This window comes from Pezoporus occidentalis, unplaced genomic scaffold (assembly GCF_034315485.1).
Source record: "Pezoporus occidentalis ecotype Australia unplaced genomic scaffold, CSIRO_AGI_Poc_V1 ctg96, whole genome shotgun sequence".
NCBI lineage: Eukaryota > Metazoa > Chordata > Aves > Psittaciformes > Psittacidae > Pezoporus > Pezoporus occidentalis.
The window spans coordinates 2,413,268-2,430,347 of record NW_026916325.1 but is presented as its reverse complement, the minus strand read 5'-3'; the positions used below and the strand labels follow the sequence as shown (position 1 = coordinate 2,430,347).

General features: G+C 41.8%; 2 long non-coding RNA genes across 2 annotated transcripts in view; both read left to right on the top strand.

Annotated features, from left to right (window-relative positions):
- LOC134157457 (uncharacterized) overlaps nucleotides 1–17,080 on the top strand; it is an 82,327-nt gene that overhangs the window by 13,675 nt on the left and 51,572 nt on the right. The window contains exon 2 of the long non-coding RNA XR_009962331.1: nucleotides 15,463–15,593. This is a non-coding gene — a long non-coding RNA (uncharacterized LOC134157457). The remainder of the gene's footprint in view (nucleotides 1–15,462; nucleotides 15,594–17,080) is intronic.
- Nucleotides 10,110–11,680, top strand: LOC134157456 (uncharacterized). Its single transcript, XR_009962330.1, has 2 exons — nucleotides 10,110–11,053; nucleotides 11,198–11,680. It is a non-coding gene; the product is annotated as an uncharacterized LOC134157456 (long non-coding RNA).

The window sequence follows — 17,080 nt, the reverse complement described above, 5'->3', positions numbered from 1 at the left end:
TGCTAGTGAAGAGCAGAAGGCTCCTAGAATGGGCTTCTGTATATTGGTGTGAAAGGAAACCCAGATTTTTTGGACTTAAGAGAACATAATTCTTCTTTATAGAAGGTGCCTAGATGTTTTAGAGACAAGAGTCCTATGGAGAAGTTAGTGTGTTGTTATTCCACACTAAGGCACAGAAAACTTTTTTCTTAGTATCACAGAGGCAGGCAGTAGTAGAAAGACTCTTGATCTCTGATTCTATAATGCGACATGTTCTCATTGCTGTTTCTTTTCTTGTGGAGTTATTGACATATTTCTGTCTTGTAATAAATACTTATGATATTTTAAAATATGCTAGGGAAGAAAATGGGAGCAGAGTGTGTTAGTTAATTAGATATAAGGAAGAAATTCTTTACTGTAAGAGTGGTGAGGCACTGGGACAGGTTGCCCAAGGAAGTTGTGAATGCTCAAATGTTCAAGGCCAGGTTACCTGGGGCTTTGAGCAACCTGGTCTAGTGGAAGGTGTCACTGCCCATGGCAGGGGAATTAGAACTAAATGATCTTTAAGGTCTTTTCCAGCCCAAACTATTCTATGATGGTTCTAAGCCATATCAGTAGAAACATCTTAGTCTTTTTAGTTTGCATGTTAAAAAAGTGGAAAAGTTAATGGAAAAGTGAAGGCACAATAAAGCCAAGAAAGTTTTTAGTATTTATGAAAGCAGACTTTTCCATAAATGCATAGACAACTGGACAGATGGAGGAAGCAGAGGATTTACTGAGCAAGGGGCTCTGCTCCTGCCTAGTAAGATAATTGGCTCTGTGAGGTTTGCCCGGGGAGTGCCCAAAATGCCTTTACTCTGGAAGCTTAACATGCTTTTAGAGGAAGTTTTAAGCAGATGAGGGCTGTTTAAACCTTTTCAATTTAAAGGGCTGCTATTCAGCACAGAATGAAAATGATGAGCTTTCCAAACAGCGAGATACAATGACAGAAATTGCACAGCAGCACTGGAGAATAAATACAGGCATTTCAGGCTGATAAGCATTGGGGTACAAACTGAGTATGAAGATAATTTATATTTGTTTTTCCTTGGCTATTATGAACTTTGATGATTTTCATCCTAATTTAATAGCACAATAAATCATTTTTATGAATGTCATGCTCTTAAATTGCTTCCTTGTTAAATGTGAGCTAATTGTCTTTGGTCTTGGAATAAAACTTCAGGGAAAATAAAATGCAGTTCTGAATAACCCAAGCCTCTTAAGTCCAACAAAGTTGCGGCAAAATGCAAATATCAGAACAGCCTGCTGTTGTGTTCCTTGCTGGAAATGATAAAACTGAAAAGCACTGCAGTGCATTAGTTATTGCTGTTGGTAAAGGGCTGTGGCTGAAGAAATTCTAATGCTATGACTTAGCCTCTGACCACCTTTTCATACTGTAGCAATGACTGATGCCTAAAGCCCACTTCTCTAGGCAGTCCTGTGCATCTGCACTGAGCATGGCAGTGCTACCCTCTCACAAACGTAGCACTTTCAGTAGAGAAAGAGCTTTGCTGCTCAAAACCTTGTATGCCTTCTCCTTGGGAATGACACCAAAGAATACCTTATAAATGAAGTATGCTTCCCATTAGGGATTACAGCATCATTTGATCAAAGTCCACTGGAAATAGCTCTTGGCAGCACAGCCGCTCTCTGTAACTCTTCACTTTCTGGAGTCTGATTGTCAAAGTTGGGAAAAGCAAAGCTCACTTGAAGGCTAGAGAAAAGAAGGACACAACAGAGGTTTTATTGTTGTTTTTGTTGTCTTTTTCCCAGTTTTAAGGAATGTCTGTGTGAAATTGGGTTTTAGGATGCAAAGAAAACATTAACAATGTGCTTACCCATCTATGGAGTTGATCGTGCCCCACATGCTGGCTCAGCTTGTAAAAAGTAATGCGGTACAGGCATTCATTGCCTTAAAATTAAACAATTTTTTGGCAACTCTGGTGAAATATATTGTCATCAGTTGTAGAGCACCGACACACTTGATAAAGAATGTTTGGAAGATTTCAAGCTCTCTCTGGTTTGAGTTTAATGAAATCTGGGCAATCAAAATGTCTACCTGGCAGCTCACAAGAGACACTTCGTGTTCATTATTTTGTAGTTAAACTATCTATCTGCCCCAATGTGCAAGGCTACAAATTTGTATGCATTTTTATATAGTCTATTTCCATTGTAAATTACCCATAAATTAGTTACAGACATTAAGGCACCTTGGAGGGGTTTTTCAACCTCTGTTTTGTTATTAGGGATAGATGTTGCTGAGTTTTGTTCATTGGTTCCTCTCTTGAGAAGATCAGTACTTGCAGCTGAGTAAGAAATACATTGCTCCACTGCCTCTTCTTCCCATTCTATAGGCTATAAATCATGACATTTAAAAAGATTAAATACTGGTGCAGTGCCATTATTTATGGCTTTTGTTTGAAGACTGAAGCATCTGACAAATGTAAATTGATCCTGACAAAACCTCAATGAGTTATTATGCAGCTGAATATGTCCTCTGTAGAGATGGCAAAAAAAAAGTGATATGATTTATGAAAACTTTCATACCCCATAGTACTAGCTCCTCAAATACATTGTAAGCATAGTGCTAGTTAAATAGGTTTGAGTCAGTTTTCTTGTTGCACATAAATCTATAGCGCCTTTAAGACCAAAGGCAGAGAGCAATGAAGAGAGTAGATCCTTCTTTTCTGTCATACTGTGCCTGGCACTTCAGTGTTTGCACTGCAATGCAAGAAACACAAGGACCAGTTCACTGACTTCACTGGACTTTGTCTTGATCCCAGGTGATGGTACCCAGCAGGTCTGGACACAGAGATGCAGTTTCCCTTGTCAGTGGAGAAGATGAATTCCTGCTCCCAGCTTCCTCTCCCTACTTGAAAATGTACCATAGAGAATGGAGGATAGGAGTGCTTTCCCACTGAAGCAGGTCCTAGAAGATTTCTCTGAGAGGTCTTCAGGACTTTCTCACCCCTTTTGTCTCCAGACACACATGTTCCAGTTAATTATACTTTTATTTCCTTTATATGAGTGTAATGTGCAAATTACACAGCTGTCTTTTTGATTATTAAATGGGGTTTTATAGTTTAAATATGTCTCATGCCTGTGTATATAATGATCCCAAGATGTTTATGGCAGGTTATGTCATTGATTCCCTTGTTAGGGAAACTAACAAAGCTTCTCCATTAGCTTAAGAGGCTTGGGAATTTTGTGCATCCTGTTCATGTTGCTGTATGTCAGTGATGGGCAGATTGCCATTATACCTCTGTGCATAATTCACTGGTTAAGAACATGGGAATATGTCTCCCTCTAATGTGTGGCTCCAACAACAACCTGCTCATTCCCCAAAGCCAATGAAGGCAGTCTTGCCAATTCTTGTGATTTTATTGTGAGTCCCTTGACATTTGGTGTGTGCCTTAAAAAACACAGCTCCTGGAGTTGAATGCATAACAACCTCAGCTTTCATTTGAAAAATAACATAAAATAACATATTCTGAGCCTTCCTGTTGTGAAAGTGTTTGGACGTGGAGCCCAGTGGTTAAAACCCTAGACAGTAAATGCAACCAACCCCAAATGTGTTACTAAAATCATATCTTGTGGTGTAATTTTTATTTTAAGACAAGTTCATGAGTATGGGAACCTGTCTGTAACTTTTGGATGGCTCAAGCTGGCAATGTAAGAGATGCTGTTTCTGTTCAAGTACTAGGCTTTTATACTTTTGATGGTAAAATTCCCATGCTTGATTCCCAATGACAAATATAGTGCTGATCTGTGTGAAGCTTGGGGTTTGTCTCATCTGCAGCCAGCAGCCTCAGGCTAGCCGATTGAACTGAAATCCAGGTATGTTGCACTTGGTCAAAGACAACTCTGCTTTAGTTCTTTGGCTTGCAAAAAGATCAGACCTGTGCAGGTGCTAAGCAAATTCCTCCCTGACTACATCTGAGGGACTCAGAAAGACCTCAGCTCCAGAAGCCACACAGCCATGTTAACACAGCCATGTTCTCCAGTTAGTATATCCTGCTTTTCAGCATGGTAGTCTGGGCACTCTGCTACACTAATACAGCTGCATCTTCCAGACAGGAGCTGGGTTGCATCTGGCCAGCTTGGAATTCCGGGTAGAGTGCATTGGCCTGTCACCACTGGAAGTAGACTTAAGAGTGCTCAGGGAATTGCTTCTTCTGACAAAAAGAGGCTCTTTCTTTGTGAGTGAAGCTGAAGGCTGTGCTTTCTAACACACTGTACCTGCAAATGTTTGACAACTGCCATGCTGATGCATGTGCAAAAATGGAGTGTCCCATACTGGATGCGCAAATTATATCTTGAGCTTTTAAATATCTGCCCATGCATGTATCTATAAACATCCTCTTACCTGGACTGGACTTAATGAAGATCACAGTCCTTTCATCAGAAATTGGTGCTTGTAGTAACTTCAGCACTGGCTTGATGATACTTAGTGCTCAAGTCCTTTATATTCTTCATCTTGCTGCCTTTTTCCATCCTTTTCCTCCTTGGGTTGAGCCAACACCTGTGGTCCCATACGGCCAAATTTGGCAGGTCTGGGGGATGGATAACAAGCTCTGGAATATATTTTTCCAACTGTGTCATCTGGCTTATAGGAGAACTCTGGCTTAGCTGTACTGCCAGTACTGGAATGACTCTTGAGCCGTCTCCTAGTCAAATGGTTGTAGAGCTGGCTGGCTTGCTTTGTTTTCCTGGACAGTGTATTGTCTTTTTATTTTTTATTTTATTTTTTGATACATATAATTTTATTCCTTTTTCACATTGAGAAATGTGGTCCATGCTAAACATCTGACATTAAAGCCTTGTTTTAAATTTCTTCTGCAGTTTGTGTGCTAGGTCTAAAGATAAAAGTAAGTCTTTTTCCAGTGTCTGTATATGTTCTCATTGTAGCTGGGAAAGGAATTCTAGGAACTACCTGTTTCTGCTTACAAACATCCAGATCTGAGCTCTAAGAATGGGAGTAGATTTCCTCACTTGCGAAACCACAGCTGTGGTTAATGACTGTAATGGAGGTGAAGCAGCACATTTTCTTGTGAACATTAGTAACTCCTGTGAACGTTGTCCACATTTTGCAACCACATTTTCAAACCACTGCATGTTTTTCAGAGGACAGCTGTTTGAGGGAAGCCTCTTGCTACCAAATGCTAGCACTTTGTTGTAAAGGTCTGCACTTGATTTAAAGAGTAGAAATACAACAGGACTTGTGGCCCAGCACTAGAAAAATCAGCAACCCTATAAATCAGCTAGCTGCTATTGATCTCAGTTTCCCCAAAAATGGTATTGGACTTCAGCATTCCTCAGGCTGAAGGGAATGAGAAATTCATTTTTGAGTGCTTGCCATAATACATATGTCAGTATTTGCCACTAACTTTCCTTCATCACAGCCATCTGCAACCCTCCCGAACAAAATCATGTGCAGCATTGTATTTAATGTTCCTGAAAGAAAAGGGAACAAGTAATAATTATTTTAAAATAAACACCAAAGGGACAAGTACTGTGTTCTTTGGCTTAATTCATATATGGATGAAATCATTTTTCTAAACAGGCCTGCCAATGTCTTGTTTCAAAGTCTGAGCCTTGGAGGAGTCCTGCAATCACTGAATGAAGTGTTGGCCATCCCTCCCTCCTCCCACCGTGCTCCCGGCTCCACGGCAGCCCAGTGAGCTGCAGACCACAGCCACCACAGCATGATGGCTAGGAGTCATGAAATATCAGCTCAGAATAAGAATACAGCATGGGCAATAAATGTGAGAGAGTGCTTGGGTGATCTGCATCAGCTGGTTCAGCTGGCTGCAGGCTTTGCCTCCATCCCAACGTGGGGCAAATGCATGTGCTAGTCACATGTTCCAGTGCATGGCTTCCCACACATGGAGAATGCTCTGTTGTTGGCTCAATGGATCCAAGAACTCTTGTGGATCAGCCTTTTCCACAGGGCAGTCTGAGGACACGTGGGTCCTCCCAAGTGATAGGAGATGGTCCTCACAAGATGCTTCCCACCCTGTCTGGCACATGAACTGCTGACAGTTGCACCACTGGGGGCTGCACTGCAGGAAGGTGTAGCCCACCACTGTGTCTAACTCCAGCATGTGTGTTTCAGCTCCTGACATGGGCAGCATTAGCCGGCTGTGTAGGTATATAATTTCTTGTGTGCATATTTGATAGGTATGTCCACTATCTCTTTCTGTGCCTCTTCCTTTCTTCCCTCCCAATCTGTCTCCCTTTTTTTGCAGCAACTTCTGTGCACCTGAAGAGACATCCCCAAAGGCACCCAGACAGCACAGTGGCAGCAACACAGAGAAGGGGTCCAAGTTGGGCATGTAGCAAAGACCATCCTGAAAATCACACCAGTCTGTCTGGACCTTAGCCCACATGAGACAGGGCCACTAGGCTAAATGTATGACGATGCTGGGATCCCTGTTGGTTAATCTAGGTCCGGAGTGGTGAAGTTCAGAGTAATGTCTTGCTTACATGTGTTTCAAATGCTTTTTTTCTTTTTTTTTTTTTTTTTGTGAAATGATGAGGTCAGGAATAATTGCCATTTGTGTGATCATGCACAGTTGCAGAAGTTGACGTGATGACCTCTGCAGTGACCTGGCCAGGCTACCTGTGTATGGGGACAGAGGATCAGGGACTTGGCAAGGACATTTGCCACCTCTTGACACCACTGTCCAGTTTAATTTTTAATTACCTCTGGGGCCAATCTCAAGATATCACCAATGCCCTCGGAGGGAGTTGCATCAGCCTGCATTCAGAAATCACCCTGAAAACTCAAACTTTGCTTTGGCATTCATTCTGATGCACATTTTGAAACTTTGGCATAATTGAGATGAAACCCTGTAACTGACTTGTGTTTTGTTTTTTTTTTCCAAACCATTATTTGATTTCTCAGAAATAGTGACTGTCTTGCCCAACAGAACATGGTATATACACTATTTATTTACTGTTTATAGGAAAATCTGCAAAACCTCTCCCATGCAAGGGGCCCATGTAATACTCCATAATTCCATAATTCCCACTTATCAAGAGTTGAAAGAAGTGAGCTTTATCTTGCCTGTCTGCACCAGGCTGACTTTCCCCTATTAGCATCATTGCTTTAGTGCTGAACAAGAATAATTCATGCCAATGAATGCTGTGCCAGCATGAGGAGCGTTTACAGACAAACCATCCTGCACTTGTAGACAGCACAGAGTTAGAATATAAATGCTTCAAAGACTTGCAGACATCTCAGTGCGAAGATGCTAATCCAATGAGCAACATCCTGAACAGATGTCTGCTCTGAAATTGCTTGTGTGCATGTTAACACTAGCAGGTGATGATCTGACCACCATGCTGAGTGTGCCTGTATGTGTGTGTGTGTATGCAGGTGTGTGTGTGAAAGAGGATAACTTTCTTGATGCTGACATTTCGATGCACAGTAGTGTTTGATGAAATGCATCATTTCCCCTAAAGAGGGACCTGATCAATCACAATAGGTTGATCTCTGTCTACCTAGTCTTAGCCACGTTAGTCAGTGGCTAGGGAGAAAATTGTTACTCCCCAGCCCGAGTAAAATGAGTCATGAAAGAAGGCAAAATGCTGGCTAGAGATCCTGTGTGAGTTTGATACAATGTTCACTATGTGTTGGAAGAGCTATTTTAAGAAGAATTTGGCCAGAATCCTTGACTTTTGATTATTCTTTTTAACTTCTCCTTGCATTTTACTGTTTCCCTGTAGCATGTTCTAAATGTTGTGTCTTGATTTATATCTGTAAATAAATCTCCTTATTTATGAAGATGTAATGTCCCTAGGGTCCAAGAGGCCCCAGCAATTCCATGTAACTGAAAGAGACATTACCTAAGTGGACCATGAATCAGAAATGGGGCAGACAGGGAGAGCTATTTTTACCAATCCTCTTGACTTACGAGGAGGTCTGCCCAAAAGGCAAGTGGGGGCAGCTGTTGGGGGGACTGGGGGATGGGAAGGTGCTAAGAATTATACCCTGGGGTATCATTTCTGAGCATTACAAGGTGCTTGGGCTGTGCTGAATTACAGAACAAGGGGAAGGGAAAAGAAAAGACAGTGGGAAAGCTTTTCATGTGCTAAGCAATAGGAAGGGCGTTCTTAACAGAGGAAGAAAGGTAGAAACTGGTGGCAGCTGCTAAAATGAGTAAGTTACTTTTTGTTGCTTGCTTGTGAGCAGCAACCTGATAGGAAGCGTGTAGCAGCGTAAGTTAGGTTGGTCATCATGGAATTACGATGAAGATTTTCTTGAAGCTTCATAGGCTTCACTTTCTTTCCTCCACTGCCCCTCTGATACCCTGAAATTAAGCCTAGTGTTAATGATGCTATTTCTGGCTAGTGTCCACAAAGACGTTACTTTTCCATTCAGGTTCTGGTTGGAGAGGTGTGGTGTGGTCCACAGCAACTCCAGGTCATGAGGAATGCAAGTTCTGTCACCCAACTTTTCTCTGTATTTATGGCCTTTTTTGGTAGGGCAGAAACCTTGTCCTAATACGAGTATGATTTCTGTTGCCTTCACTTGGGAGATTTCACAGACTAGGGATCAAAAGTCTTCTCTTGCTTATTTTATTTTTTAATTGGGATTTATTTTTGGGGAATTTGTTCTACTCGTTTGTCTTGTAATGATACTCTGCTACCTCTTCTTGGTGAACTGAAGATGAAGAATGGCTTTATGTACTTCTACAGATAGTTTTCAGAGTCTGTTGTCCTGAACTATGGTTAGGAAAGTAACTGTCTTGGAAATGCCCTCTTCTCACTCAAAATATCTGCTCTGGGTTGATTCTGAGTTGAAGTTATTATTGCCAGTGATTACTAAAGATAATGTCTTTATTTCAGTGAACTAACAAATGTTCTACTAGCACGTTTTGTTTGAAAATGTAAATGGACTTTTGCCTTAAAAGGCTCTACTTTCATGGGAAGATTGGGTCTTCCACATGAAAAAAGCAAAGATTTGAGTAAACCCAGGAAATATTGCAGGTGAAAAACATCTTAGAAGTTGCCATTTCAGGCCACCCTCATATTCTCACTTTCTCATATGGCCTTGATCCCCATCTGTGTGTCCTGCTGTAGTCACGGTGCCTCGTCCTGCTTCCCTTTGCTGTATGAGGACATCATGGTGTACTGGGAGATGAAATTCAATCAACTACTGTCATGAAACAAGCAGCATAACAACTCAAAATTAAAATATTTGTTCATCAGCTTTTTTCCCCCATGAGGCAATGCTGGCAAGAAGGGGGAAAACCACACATAGCTAGGAGGCTGACTGCATTCCTTGACATGTCACTTCAATACACTTATCAGCTTAGTAATGATGACAATGTCTTACTATAAGTAGTGAAGTAAGTGGCAGAAAGCAGCCAATATGCTTATCAAATCCCTTGAGGAGTTTGGAGAGTGACAAAGAAAAAACATCTTTCATCTTGCACATAGACCAAACATGATATGTAATCACAGAGAAAGAGCACACAACAAGCCAGTCTTTGTCAGCTGTCTAATTATAGTTGCAGCCAACTAAATAGCAGCAACATGCAGTCCTCATTAAATCTGCTGTGTACAGAAATTATTAGGGTCCAGATAAGCTGGGACAGAGAGGGACTGGACAGAAGTCATGCAGGGGGAAAATGGTTCAAGGTTGAGGAGCCATTCTATGGACCCCCATCTTTGTTGTCCAAGGAGCTGAAACACTAATATTACCAGGACCAGCCTATTATTTTTAGCAATTCGATTTATGAGCCACCCAGGAATGCTAAGGACAATTATTCAGCCACTATCTGTGATACTTTTTGAAGTGCTTTCCTGATGAAAACTTTCCTTCCACCTTTTTATGATCATGTTTTTCTTTGCTTTGGACTTTTTTATGTTGTTTTGTTCACTGGTAGGAGGTGAGTCTGCCACTCTTCTCGAAACACATGAACGAATAAGTAAATAAACCTTCTAGGCTTTTGGTACAAAAGAATGCTGGTCGCATGTGGGCAGCTGTCATTAGAGTAACTGTCTTCTGCTTCACTTCTGATCATGTGCAAACCAGACCCTCAAACTATATTAATGGCTTAATACAGTAGCAGTAGCTGAATGATACAGGAATAGATCAGATCAGCATTTTTCTCATGAAACAGTTTTTTAGGTAATCATGAGATTAAAAAGTAATGATAACTTATGCAAGAAAACAAACACCCCATGTTTTCCTTGGGCCTGGAGATGTTTAAAAGCAACCTGAAAAATCCTGTGAATTTTTCTACAAAAAGCAAATGACTCTGCAGGCAGCTGCCGCCAGGACAGAGAGCTCTTGCTGTGTAGCCGGGAGCAGGCAGCACAGGGAGGCTTCTGTCAGGTGGAGAAGGGATATAAGCTCCTCTCTGCTCCTGCCTCCCTCACCTCCACCTCCCTCCTGGCACTGCTGGGTCAGCAGGAAGGAGTGAAGGGCTCCATCCACTGTCATCTTTCCTTTTTCATTAGAGCCTGACAACCATTGTTTCTAGACTTAAATGTTTTCAACTTTAAATACATACATCTGAGCAGAGGGGTAGTATATACAAGCTTGTCACTCAGAGCCAGGGGGTATCCACAGGAGCTTTTGGGTCTAGAAAGGCATATATGCATAAAATGCAAGACATATTACAGATGATTTGCTTCTATTTATTCTCAAAGACCAATGTGAAGGAGTTTAAGGGCTGAATTCGTTCTTTGCTGTACACTGAAGTCAACAGAGTTAGACCAGGACTGTGTTTGGCAGTATTTCCATATCCTCCAATTCAGCATGGAATATGTAATCATCTGACAGAGGATTCAGTATGTTTAGTTGTATAACTGCTAGAACAGATAAAGGATCAGCCAGGCAAACAGTGAAATATGAAAACGGTTCTCGTAAAAACATCCCAGCCTTGGGGCATGCATCTGCCAAGACTACTCCGTGGTGACATGAATGGACATAGCATTTAACTACTCTCCAAGAGGAGAGAGAATTACAAGGAGGTGGGGAAAGCAGAAGAAGCCAGAGCAATCCTGCCAACAATAGCAGGTTGCAATACTTAATCTTATTGCTTGTGCCAATGCGCTTCGAAGCTGCTGTTGTTTTTATGAGGAAAAATGCAGAAAAGACTAATCTGTGTATTTATGTCTGTCTGGAAATGTTATAAGTGCCGTGTGGTCATTTTGATTCCAGAACCAATGGGGTTGGTATTCCCAGGATGGGGAGATTTGGACAGGGTGCCATAACTCAGCAGCTACATGTGGGACCGAAAGCAGAGAGAGTGAGTAAATGGAGGGGTTCAGTAAAGTGGGAAACAAACTGGGAACCTTACCCACATTTCCAAAAAACAATTTTCTATGGCTATTTAAGCTCAGTGCTACAAATCATATGCCTTTGAGAAGTTCTAGAGCATCATCTTTAGTCCTTTCATAACAAGCTTCCTTCTTATGCAGTTAATTTGCTCTTTTTTTTTTTTTTTTTGGGGTATGACTGTAACTGATAGTGTTATTTTGCAAGAGTTTATGCTAGTGAGACAAGCATCCTGTGTGCCATAAGCTTTAATGAACACACAGAAAAAGTTCAATAAAAGGGCAGTGGGAGCGTGAACTTCCTTCCATGACAGTGTTTTCCTGTGTTTTCCTGTATAACATTGTATAGCATAAAGGACTGCACCTTGTTATTGACTCCTCTTTCTGTTCTCAATTACAGCAGAGCATTTCTTTAAAAAATGTGGTGGGTTTTTAATGGTGGCTACTGTGGTTTGGTCTTTGGTCCCTGTGAGAAAATGGAGGAGATTCTTTTGACAGTGACAGCATAAGTTGTAAATATAGTGCTGACTTTTTGTGGGCACTAGGGCCAGTATACAGATCACAGGCACACTGCATAGGTTATCAATCAATATTGGTACAGGGCAGGCTTAATGTGATAGGTGTCTGCATCCTGCTCCTGTTCCCTACCTACTGCCATTCCCACTAGCTCCTGGGGGAGTGGGTGCTTTGGTGTCAGGTTGTGTCATTGGTCATAGAGCAAGAGGGAAGAGTCGGGTTTTCTGCTGGCTTTTTGAAAGGTCTGCAGAAAAAATGGAGTTGGATTCAATGGGACATGCATTCCCCACGGAAGGTAGAAGAATAACACAGATGAGTTGCTGCTACTTCATATTACTCTTTGGTTACACAAAAACATAATACACTTATCTGTCTTTCCTATCTGATCCTGTCATAGTAGTCTCCGTGCTGTCTAAGGGTTTGTTTGATAATGTGTCTCTGGTGGTTTGTACAGTTTTGATTTAATCCAGCTAAAACTTAGCTCTGTTTGACTGGTAAAAGACAGTGGCATGTAGAAGTAAGGCTTCTTTGGCTTTCTTTGTTGGGTAGGACAGATACTTGGCAGATGAGTTACCCAGGGACCTAGGGATTAAAGTGAACCTTGAGTTTCTTTCTTACTTAAAAGTCTCCGTCACTCCAAACTTGACATTTTTCTTCTATATAAACCCTAAAGTTCTGCAGGCAATAAATGTTTTCTAAATGGCAGTTGTCCATGAATGGTGTAGCAGGATGTTAATTATCTGTGATGTGTTGCACATCTCTATACAGGATCTCTTTTGTCAGTGAAGTGTTACTTCTGAGAGAAATGAAACTTATGTTGACAGGTAAGGAGGTGAAAATTAACATGATTCTTGTCTAAAACAGATTTATCTGAGCTTCAAAAAAGATTTCTTGGTGAACCGGCCTAAACCTGGACTAACCCAAGCCCTAAATATTTTGCTTCCATTAGATATATCTGTAAAAGCTTTAATCTTTTAATAGTTCAATACCTGTTAACGTTCCTACAATTTTTAAGGAGTGGAAAGAGCATTTCCACAATAATAGGATCATATTTTGATATTCACTCAAGTTTGTGACCTTCCAGATCCAAATCTGACTGTTTAACCTGATAGCCTTACACAGCAAAACTGAGATTTCAGAAGTGTCCTATGCTAATGGGAATTTGAGCTGAAGTGGAAGACTGAAACACTTCCTTTGGAAAAGAAATAGGTAACAAGGAAAATGAAAGTTCAACATCAAGGTACTTCAAATACAGATTCCCACATATTTTGTTATAATTTGTATTGTTAATTCTGTTGAGCCATTTCTTCTTCATGTTATCTGGGACTACGTTTCTCAAGGATACAGGATGGAGAGAAGGAGAAACTGTCCATCAGATTTAAATAAAAATAGATCAAGCAACAAATAAATAAACTTTGCACTCGTGTAGTCAGACACTCACACTGCGTAATATCATATGAAGTTTATCAGAGGACTTGGAACTCTTACGTTGGCTTCATTGCCAAATTTCTCCTGGGCAAATTACTATCCGTCTTTCTAAATTCTCTTGGTGTTTTCTAATGGAGAAAGAAAAAAGGTTTGCCACGTGCTGAGGCTCTGGACTGCACTTAGGTCTGGGCTCATCGTCTGTCTCAGTGCATAGTCCCTGTCTGAGAAAGGCAGTGGTGCCAAGCTCTGTGGGTCAGTTGTCCTCTGGGCTGATAACTTGGGATGGATGATCAGGGAATGAATTATGGAGGCAAGCCTTAGCAGGTGAAAGTCTTCCTCATCCCCTGTTCTAGATATCTGCATGCTGCTACTGTAATAGCTCCAACTCTTGCTTGCTTTTTTTCCTTAGAAGCTGTTACATTTCACTAGCATTATGGATGGGTGAAATGACTCTTGCAAGCATGTAGCACAAATGACTTGTATGAGTGCCACAGTACACGGAAGAAATCTGAGTCATAAATCATCATTAACATGTGCTGGAAAATGTATCTGTGCCCCAGCGGTTGTAGGTTACTCTGTCGGAGCACTTGACACAATATCCACAATTGGTGTTGTTTGGTAGGGACACAAGTCCATAAAGTTTGAGTGCTAATGGCTGCTTTAACAAGCATGTCAGATTTGGCTTAATGAATTTGTTAATATCAAGCAACTTTCTTACTCCAAACAATGGTGTTGGTAATTCACAAGCTGTTATTCTTGGAGCCCCACTTTAACAAAAGCCAGCCTCTCTGTCTGAATGTTGCTGCTTTTATATTTTATTGCAGAAATTACACAAAAATATTTGGCTTGTCTAATGAGGGCTTGACAATATAGTATATATTGCTGAAAATGTGTCATCGCATTATTCCTACAAAAATAAACTTTTGTGTTTGTTTTTCCTTGTCCACTGGCATTTTGCTAGTTCAAACTGGGGAATACGGGATGTCTATGTAACTTGTCTAATAATACAAAACAAATGATATGGGTGTAATGCTGGCATTATCAGGGCTACATAGATCGTTCCTTTGCACTTACGCTTGTTTTCCTCCCTCTTTAGATCTATAGGTTTAGACTGCTGTTGGCATCTGTAGTTTCAGAGGCTTTAGGAACACTGTGTTTAACCTCCCTGAATGTCCTTGTTAATCCGTGTTCTTACATGCGCTGGATCATGCAATTTGCTTTGCAGGAGGCCTTCAGGGCCAGGAAAGCTTATTGTGGTTATCTAATCTGACCTATTTCATTATGGAGGTCACTGAATAGCCCCCACAGGATTTCCTGCAGCTGGGAGAGAGAGTACTTGAAGAAAGTTTTCCATTGTGATCAGAGGTGGCTGAAGGCTTTTTGGCAGTGTAGGCAAAGTTTCCTTTCAGGGCAGCAGCAGAATGGGTTGTGAGAGGAAAAGGGCTGGAATGGGCCAGGGGATTTCAGGAGGTGGGGGTGAGGATCTGGGACTGGTCAGGAAGACTCTAGTATGGCAAGTGTGAGATCAGTGAGGTTTTGGACACCATAAGTGTCAAACAGCTTAGGAAAAATTACGGAGGACTGAAGAGAAGATATGGAGGTGATTAAGGTTATTTTTTGGCAGGTGTGTGATTCAGGAGGAGGTCACAGGGCAAGCTGCTTTGAGGTAGAAGCTTCTCACATAGATGGAGAAGAAAGGTCATGGTTTCCAGAGAAGGGATGGAAGAAGGGAAACTTTTGTGCGAGGTCCAAGTGGGGGGCCAGGAAGGATTTGAGAGACTTGGAAAGTTTGAGGGGACTGTCATTTGAGGCAGAGATCTCTCTTCTTCCCCCCTCATCCAATCTGATCCCTTTCCCTCTGGTTTTGCCTTAAAGCTCTCCCACTTTGGAGGGGTGTGAAGCCCCAGCTGTGCTTCACACAGCAGCTGATCCCTCTGGGTGAGAAACCTGTATCTATTTTACAGTTCCTATTTGTCTTACCATGCCTCAGGGGACTAAAGCAAATAGATGGGAAGGAAGCATGAGGCTGAAGGGAGACCTGGGGAGCAGTCCTATCCACTTCTGCTGCTAGAAGCCTCAGGATGGGGCATGAACTGCTTCCCACTCCACCTGTGCCCCATCACCAATCCCAGTTCCTCCCCTGGGGCAGGATCAGGGCATTACCCCAGTATCCAGCTGAGCTCCACCTCTTTTCTGGCACTTTAGGAGAAGGCAGCTTGTGGATCTCTTCTTCCTCCTTCCTGGGGCTCAGCCCTACTCACCTGCTGCTATGATTTGGCTCTGATCTTAAATAAAAGCCACACAATTGGTGAAAAGTCTATCAATCAGTGCTCTTGGTAAGTCCTTTCAAAGAGTGTTGTGAAAAACACACTACTTTACTAGTTTGAATCTATTTGCCACCAGAAGCTTGGGAGAAAAAGAAAGGGAGCAGAAGTGCAAAGTTTGGCAAGGCTGGTCAACTGCTGGAAAAATGGATGGCAAAGAGGGCTTTTCTCTAGACACAGGGTTAAGAAACACAGGGCAGAGCGAAAAAGCTGACACGAATTGGATTAGGCAGCTAATGAAAGATTGAAGCAATATATTATATTGCTACTGCAGAGCAAAACAAATACCTTCTTCCCAGAGATGAGAGATAAGGAAAGAAGTGGGTATTTATTCAGTGTAGAGTGCAAAAAACTGATGGTTGTCCTGTTGGAAGCAGGATTGTTGGCTCTGTGAGGGAGAAAGTGGGGAAGACTTAAGACTTTCAAACCAGGACTAAAGATTTATAAACTGTTCTTGTAAAAACAAAGGAGAATTTTGCTTTTATCACCAGAATTTGTCAAATATTGTATCTTCTGTCCACTTTAGTATGCCCAGACCTGATTTTTCAGAGGAAGTCAGTGTGCTTTGTGTAACACACAGAGGAAGTAGCTCAATCCTGTGGAGGGGAGTCAGGCCACCTAAATATGAAAGTACAGCCATTGGCTTTGTACTCTCTCCTTTTCTATTAGCCATGCTGCTTGACCTATGACTGGAGTCGTAGTTAGTTGAGGACTTTCTGAGGGCTTTCTGTTCCTTTCATGACACAGAGCAAACCCCACAGAATAATGGTGCAAGAAGAAACCATAAAGCTAGACTATTGCTTGTTGGATGCTGGACTGAATAAGCTTGAGCAAAGGGACTTACCTGGAAAGTATAGGAAAACAAAATAGGATGGCCCAGTGTCCGCTTACCCATTTTATTGGTAGCAGAGAAATACTAACTAGAATGAAAATCAAAATGGCTTTTCTTAAGAACTGATTGGGTCCTAGGAGAATATTTGCACAGCTCCATCTCTTGGGAAAAGTGCTGTCGCTTCCTTCAGCATGCTTCCTTCAGTGTGCTTCCTTCAGCGACTGAAGGAAAGAGCATTATGGAGAAATCAGGTTGCCCCAGATGAGGCCTGGGGGTTCGGCCAGCTGTTTCAGGCGTGCCGTGGGGCCAGTACACATCTGGATGCACTAGGTGGCAGGGTCTGCCCGCAACACGCTGTGGGATGGTGTTTGCAAGAGACAGAGCAGCAGGTGGAGAGCATATTTCCTTCGAGATGCCAAAAACGAGTCCAAAAGATCTCTATCTGAAGATGGTATGCAATTCATTATCAAATGCAAAACAGCCTGCTCTGAAATAGTTCACTGATGAGCAAGTCTTACATTTAATTGATTGAAAAGGCAAAAGGAGAGTTTTGCTATCAAAACGTCTCTGAGCGTTGTCTTCAGGTAGAAAGAGAACACCATGGGAAACAGCTTGGTGACCTCTTCCTCTGCCCTTTTGAATATTAATACATTTAAACTGAATTGCT